General features: G+C 37.3%; 2 pseudogenes; one reads left to right on the plus strand and one right to left on the minus strand.

Moving 5' to 3' along the window:
- Positions 1 to 4,081: 4,081 nt before the first annotated feature.
- Positions 4,082 to 4,446, minus strand: LOC104900957 (histone H3.2-like; annotated as a pseudogene).
- A 2,785-nt stretch (positions 4,447 to 7,231) lies between these two features.
- The window catches only part of LOC125492912 (repetitive proline-rich cell wall protein 1-like), a 16,284-nt pseudogene continuing 14,971 nt past the window's right edge, over positions 7,232 to 8,544 (plus strand).

The raw sequence follows: 8,544 nt of genomic DNA on the forward strand, positions 1-8,544 counted from the left end.
ACACCAATGTTGCTAATCAAGTTAAGTCGAAGATTTAGCAAGATGTTTGGCTTAATAAACTAAGAACTAAAATTACTAATTAATTAGGACCTTAGGAAGGCGCTAAATTATTAGACAAGGAATCAATTGATAAAAAGATCGGGAGAAGGGGATAAACACCATCCAATCATGGTTTAGGCAATAAGAAGGGCGAAGTATAGGGAAAGAACCAAGCAACTAATTGAGGTTATTGACTCTTACCTAGTTCTAAGCCCTCTCTCAAGGGTGCATAAAACTACCTAGGTCACACATTTAAGCCACTCTCATGGTCTCAAACAAACATCCAAGGATAAGCACAATGTCAATATACAAAACTCTCACTTAAATCTCACTCTCGTGAGCAATTAGGCAAGATAATAGCATGAATGTTAACCTTCATCTCTTATCTCGATTTGATTAAAGCATCAATAAAACAAACATCAAAGTGGCCAACTAGAATGGCAAGCAAATAGTAATCATGTCATTAATCAATTAAGAAGCCTAATCAAACCCCTAATTTCATATTCAAACACCCATATCAATCATAGTTAGGGTTTCACCCAAAACCTAGCTAACAAACTACTCCATAAACACAAAAAGGAGAAATTTATAGAAATTAACAACTAATAACATGATACTAAATATTAATCTAACATTAAACTAAACAAAAATAAACCACAAATAATCAAACTAATAATGAACTAGAGGTGTCAAAAACTGGGCTGACCCACGGGTGAACCTGCATGCGGCCCAGACCCAACCTGTCCCAAGCCGAGAGTGTTCGGTTGGAAAGCCGACTCATTCCAACCCAGCGTCCACTCGTGCCCAGTTGAACCCGTGGAATTGGTAACCCAAACCTGAATTGGACCGACCCAGGTTGACCCGTGCCCAGTTGCACCCGTGAACAATGACCCAGACCCAACCTGTTTCCGAGCCAAAACTAACCCGCACCCAACCTCACCCGACAATGACCCACTCAAACCCACCCAATTGTGACCCAACCCAGTTGCGATCCAACCTAGTTAGCAACCGACCCAGTTGTGACCCAAACCAGTTATCACCAACCCATTTGTGACCCAACCCAATTATCACCGACTCAGTTGTGACCCAACCTAGTTATGACTCAACCCAGTTGTGACCCAACCCAATTACCACCGATCCAGTTGTGACCCAATCCAGTTGTGAACCAACCCAGTTATCACCCAACCCAATTACAAACCTACCCAACTAAACTCAAGCCAAAACTCTATGGGCATCACCTGTTTAATTGTGTCTCCCATACAACACACTTTAGGCGAAAGTTTCTACTTTTTGTTGCCGCAGATACGTCTTTGAACGTCACTTTTTTTGGTTTTCGTTGCCTATAGCTCCAACATTGAGCATCACTTTTCATTTTTCGTCACCCATAGCTCCACCCTTGAGCTACACTTTCTCATTTTTGTTGCCCATTTCACACGAAGAAGGCTTAACTATTGTCAAATTTATTAGTTACTTGCCACACCTAATTAGAATCCAATGACACTTGGGCATTATTTAGAAGATATGCATAATTCTTGGCATCACAAGCCTGATATATTTATAAAATTAAATGTTGATACATAGATAACAATCTCGACTACATTGTATACACATTAAAATGTTGATACATAAACCATATATGGATAGAAAATTGATAATTCCTATCTATTGTTGTATTGCACAATAAGAATTATGTATTGTACAAAGTCATCATGTATCCCTTTATTTCTCTTGATAAGAGTCATCATATACTTGTATCCTTCCACAAATTATAACATCTTCTTCAATTGCACAAATTTCGTGCACATAAAACCAAATGTTTCTTAGTTGCGAATCTTAACACAACATGAGCACCATTAAATTGTTAGAAGTTAGAACAACGCATGCCATGTAATAGCAAACAGAAAACTAAGGGGAGATTATACATATACCTTGATAGCAAACAGAAATCTAATTTAGACTAACATTTTTACTTTATAATCTTAGTGACATAGCAGACTATTAGTAACCTCTGTTTTTATTAGACAAAAATCAATTAGAAACAGAGGTGACTTATTACTTATTAGGCACAAGTAATTTACAATGACCTCTTTTTTTAATAAGAGAACAATCTAAGAGTTAACGGTCCGATCCTTCATAAAGTAACTCATTTGCTAAACGACGCCCTAGATTTTCCTACTAACGCCCTAAATACAGTATTTTTATACTTTGTATTTTTTTCTCTCTCCTCCCTTTAACCCCTCCTCCACCTTGTCATTCTCTTTTTTGGATACAAGGGGTGATGATTTTTTTACCCTCCCTCACCACTGCCTCACCACTCCCTCCACCTTGCCGCCACACCACCACCACCACCACCTTACCCCTGACAGACCACCACCGGCGCACCACCACCTCGTCCCCGACAGACACCACCCTCTTCTCTCTACCAATTTTTTAAAAAAATAAGAGGAGGCGTCCACCAAGGACGCCCCACCACCGGTGGAGGCGTCCTTGGCAGGCGCTCCACCACATGGTGAGGCGCCTGCCAAGGACGCTGCCACCGGTGGTGGGGCGTCCTTGGTGGATGCCTCCCATTCTTTTTAAAAACTTGGCAGGCGCCTCACCATGTGGTGGAGCGCCTGCCAAGGACGCCTCCACCGGTGGTGGGGCGTCCTTGGGGGGCGCCTCCCTTAAAAAAAATTCAGAAAAGTTTAAGAAAAACAGAGAGAAGAAGGTAATTTGTTCTGTAATTTTCAGTTAAATTCTGAAGAAAATTGATTACTTAGTTTGTAATTATTATTTTTGATGAGATTGATGATATATACCCATCTTGTAAAAGGGTCATGGATGTAGAAAAAGATGATAGAAAAGCAGTTAGTCTTTTGTCTTCCATGGATTTTAGGGCGTCGGTAATGATGAATCTGAAGCTTCTCTGTATGAGATAGAGAATGCAGATGAAAGTTTTAGAAAAAAATTTCAGAATGAAGTCCTTGGTGCAGATAGAGAGTGCAGATGAAACTAATCTGAAGCTTCTGTGTCATGAAGATGAAGTCATGAAGATGATGACAGAGAAGTTGATTTTTTTAGAGGAGGAGAAAAGAAATGCAAGATATATACATACGGTATAAAAATACTGTATCTAGGGCGTTAGAAGGAAATTTTAGGGCGTCGTTTAGCAAAGCCCTAAAGTAATCATACCCATAACTATAACTTTTAGCTCCCTCATAACATTGCCTCTTGTGGAACCAATACAGTCAGCCAAAAACCCACAAAATCAAAAAGTTCTTTCCTTTAGCTTAGTTTTTATGTTACCAACTATTAAAGTTAAACATGATTGATGTAATTATGACTAACTTTAAGTTAACTATACAAGCTATATCAAATGACTTATAATCGTAAACCAAAATAGCTGAAAATTGGCATTCAAACGAGCCTTTAACCAACTTCATTTTGCACTTCCAACGAATATGGTTTCTCATCTCACATCCAAAAAGTAAAGACAAAAAGTAAACTCCAAAATGAAAACACAAGGGTAAAAGTTATGCAAGCAAATTAAAGGCACAGGCAGCAGTAGGACACTAATATCATCCCAAGGAAGATGAAAGTTCCACCTAAAGCATAAATATTGTAAATATAGTGCCTAGATAACTAAAACAAGGCAATTCAAATCAAAACCACTAAATTTAACACCCATATGTATGCAGCAACATTAGACTAAAACATTTCAAACAATTATCGATCAAACTCCATTATTGCCCCCATAAGATATTGCCTTTGTATAAATGCAACTCCAATTCCGAAATCAAGATCTATCCATATTGACCCATAAGATATTGCCTTTGTAAGCATCAGGCATAATAATTCATATATCTAGCATAAATCCAGAATACTTGATGCATCTGAAGTATAATTAGACATAAAACGCATAATTCATTCATTTGATAGATAAGATTTTACATCATCAAAGTTACCAGAACACAACACTTCATTCCAGATTTCCAATTACATCCAACATTCTAAATCCCCAAAAATTACAGCATCAAAATTCCAAAATTAAACCTAACAATTAAGCTCGTTCTCCTCGAATCTGCCTAGCAAGTTGAATATCTTAGGCATAATCGTAACTCTCTTAGCATGAATACAACATAAATCAGTATCCTCAAACAATCCAACAAGATAAGCTTCTTGAAGAGCAGCAACAACAGAGCTCTGAAATCGAAGATCAGTTTTAAATTGTTGCGCAATTTCTCTCATGAACCTCTGAAATGGAAGCTTTCTGATAAGAAGATGCCACAGTTCCTGGCCGGAATCTATGGGGTTTCTTAACTCATCCGGTCGCCGGAGTTGATTTTCGAGCAGCTTTTGTTGCTAGTTCTTTCTCGACGCTTTTCCTCCGGTTAATTATCGCATTGTTTGCTTTGTTCCCGCCATTGTTGTAAAGTTTAAGCTTTTTCCGGAGCTTTTGATTTATTTTTTTTTTTTGCGGTGAGATGTTTTGGAGTTTTGAAATGAGATGGAGAAGTTAGTGTAATAGGAGGAGGTTTTATGGAGAGTATTTGGATGGAAGAAAATGGGCGGGAAATCCAAAATTTTTTAGGTGTTTTCGTGTTTGAGATGGACAACTAGGATCACTAGATGAGAGATATTATCTATGGTTCACAGTTGCTCTATAATGAAGACATTCTGATCCGTGTATGTGCATATATGACCAATAGGAATTGAGCTTTGTTTTCCTTGAAAAAATTAGTAGTAGTAATTAAAATTTTCATCATTTATCTCATTTATTTAACCAATATTTGCTCGTGTCAAATATTTATCAGTAAATTAATTAGGGAATGACAAAGATCCATATAACAAACAAATAAATCAATCATATAAATATATACTTGAAATTTTTATTAAATCTGTACAAATTAATGAATGGAAATTTTAATCGGTAAATAGTTATACTAGTTATGTTGCTTATGGTTATTGTTATAAAACTATATTTATTGGAATATTACTTATACAACTATTACATACTCAGTTAAAGTTTTAATTATAGTCATGTACGTGAACTATATTATAACAATATACTTATATTGATGTCTGATTGTATCTATGAGGTTTAAGCCACTAGAGGAGATTAGGAGAGTAAAATCTGAAAGAGACGGAAAAATTGGGGGGGGGGGGTTAAAAAGGGTTTACATAGTAGGGAAGTCGGGTTACATTTTAGGTCTAATCTGAACCGTTAGATTTTGAGCGTGAATGGCTGAGATTTTAGAGAGTTGATTTTAGATTTCTAATTTTAAAGATTAAAGAATTGAATGGCTCAGATTTAATATTGTCTAAACAAGATCATTAATGTAAAAAATATTATGAATGATGTTTACTAACTGTTTTAATAATTCCTACTTACTGTAGAAGTTAAATGAATAATGATGTATTGATGTGAAACAGTGAAAGTATAAATTGTTAAGTATGAAATACATGAATGTGTGATTATTCAAGTAATGAAATAGACGGATTTCTAGTATGCTTTGATTATTGTTAAAACCGTGTAATAACATCGATGATCAATCGTATGATCATTTGATGGTTTTGACTTTTGATTAATGTCAAAGACAATCAATCTTATGATCATTTCATTAATTAATTTTTGCCAATATTATGAACCTTAACTTAACGAAATTCAATCATGTTCATCCTCTACTAACATAGTGTTTGATTATGTATTATTTTCATATGACATATTGACATATTCGATTAAGTGACAAGTGATTAACGTTGATCATTGTTACTTCATTACTTGTTGAGTTGTTCAACGAACGATGAAAGTCTAACTCTTTTGTTGCTATATAGTGACTGATTCGGACTTGAGAATGAGTAAGTCACTAACTAACAAAATGTTTAAGTTTAATAGTCTATTAACCCTAACACTACAAGTCTATAATCAATAATCCTTATGGCCGGTTGCTAGTTGTTACTTGTTAGATGTTAGTTGTTACTTGTTACTTGTTAGATGTTACTTGTTACTTGTTACTTGAATACGTATGCAATCATGAATAAGAATAACTAAATAAGTGAATAACTTATAGGCGATACTTAGGCAATAGGCCAATTACCAATAGCCAATACTGGTGAATGGGCCAATAATATAAGTATAACTTACAAGTCTTACTTTAGTAACATTTCAAATTAGTAATATAAGTATCAAACTATTAATGATTCAATGTATTATTAAAAAATTCACAATGACTCAATCACAATTCACAATATTAGTATAATTACTATAATATACCACTATAAAGTGTAATGACTCTAATCTATACCACAATATCATAAAATCACATGTTATAAGTTTATAACAATCTCGACCGAAATCAATACGCCACACGGCCACGGCGCCGCCGGTTTGATATTTAGTCGTTCCAAGAACCAAGTCCTACCGAGATTCGATTTATGCCGACCCAAGTCGAAATCCGATTTATTCTGACCCAAGTCATTCCGATAGTCGATTTCTTGAATGCTCAATTAATTCTGAAGGTCGATTTATTTTGATCCAATTCATTCCGATATCGATTTCTTCCGAACCAAGTAATTCCGGAAGCCGCATTATTCCGACCCAAGTTATTCCGATATCGATTTCTTCCGACCCAAGTAACCCGAAAGCCGATTTCTTCCGACCCAAGTAATTCTGAAAGCCGCATTATTCCGACCCAAGTTTAATGTAGGACTTAAGAGTATTTATACGACTATTAATGTAGGAGAAAAAACAAGAAAAGGAATAAAAAATAAAAATGGAATAAAAGAAAAGGGAAAAGAAAAAAAAATAAAGGAAATGAGTTAAAAGGAGAAAAATGAAAATTGGAAAAAGAAAGAAAAGTCCAAATGAAAAACGTGAGGTGAAGTACAGTAACAAAGTGATAAAATCAGGAAAGAAAGAAAAAATAAAAGGAAAAGAAAATTCAAATGAAAAAACAAAACCCCCCAAATCCCAGCATCAGACACCTGCATCAATCATCAACATAAGATCCGTCGATTCCGCGGCATCATCATTCATTCTTAGTGCAAATCGTGGCCGTCGAAATTTTTTCAACTCAAATTTGCCTCTACTCCAATTTTCCTGTCTCAGAATCATTGATTTCCCTCAACGAATCAGAGCCTTCAATTGAAGACTTGTATTTGGACATAATATTTTTTTAACATGTGACGATCAAGTCAATTTGATTTTTCATGGTTAAATCGTGCTGAAAAGGTGGTACCCAAATACATCATTGAAGACTTGCTCTCCACTATAGATTTTAGATCATGGAATGCCACTAAGGCCAATGTTATATAAATCCCATGTACAAACCAAATATTTCATAACTCATCTCTTCATCTTCATTCCATCAAAATGGCTCTCAATCATGCTGCTATCATGACCTTCTTTGTCATGACTTTAGTGGCGATTTCATCTGCCAGTGATTCCTATAGCCCTGCTACCGAATACAAGAAACCATCTTACTCTCCCGTTTACACCCCATCACCTGAATACACACCATCGCCAGTGTACAAGTCCCCAGAGTACTCACCGTCTCCAGTGTACAAGTCCCCAGAGTACTCACCATCTCCAGTGTACAAGTCAAGCTCCCAGAGTACTCCCCAGAGTACTCACCATCTCCAGTATACAAGTCTCCAGAGTACTCACCATCCCCAGTATACAAGTCCCCAGAGTACTCACCATCCCCAGTATACAAGTCCCCAGAGTACTCACCATCTCCAGTATACAAATCTCCAGAATACTCTCCATCTCCTGAATACAAGGCCCCAGTATACGAGGCACCAGTTTATAGCCCATCCCCTGTATACAAGTCACCAGTATACTCTCCATCTCCAGTATATGAGACACCAGTTTACAGTCCATCCCCTGTCTATAAGTCACCAGTATACACCCCATCTCCAGTATACAAGACACCAGTTTACAGCCCATCCCCTGTCTACGAATCACCTGTATACACCCCATCCCCAGTCTACAAGTCACCTGTATACACCCCATCTCCAGTATACAAGACACCAGTATACAGCCCATCCCCCGTCTACAAGTCACCAGTTTACAGCCCATCCCCCGTCTACAAGTCACCTGTATACACACCATCTCCAGTATACAAGACACCAGTTTACAGCCCATCCCCCGTCTACAAGGCACCAGTTTACAGCCCATCTCCAGTATACAAGTCACCAGTATACAGCCCATCACCCGTCTACAAGTCACCAGTTTACAGCCCATCACCGGTATACAAGTCACCCGTATACACCCATCTCCAGTATACAAGGCACCAGTATACAGCCCATCCCCTGTCTACAAGTCACCAGTATACAGTCCATCCCCCATCTACAAGTCACCCGTATACAGCCCATCTCCAGTGTACAAGTCACCAGATTACAACCCATCTCCCGTGTACAAGTCACCTGAATACCCACCATGTGTAGCATACAAGTCACCAGATTATAGTCCATCTCCAGTGTACGAGTCACCAAAATACACCCCATCTCCTAAATACAGCC

This window comes from Beta vulgaris, chromosome 8 (genome assembly GCF_026745355.1).
Source record: "Beta vulgaris subsp. vulgaris cultivar EL10 chromosome 8, EL10.2, whole genome shotgun sequence".
Lineage (NCBI taxonomy): Eukaryota > Viridiplantae > Streptophyta > Magnoliopsida > Caryophyllales > Amaranthaceae > Beta > Beta vulgaris.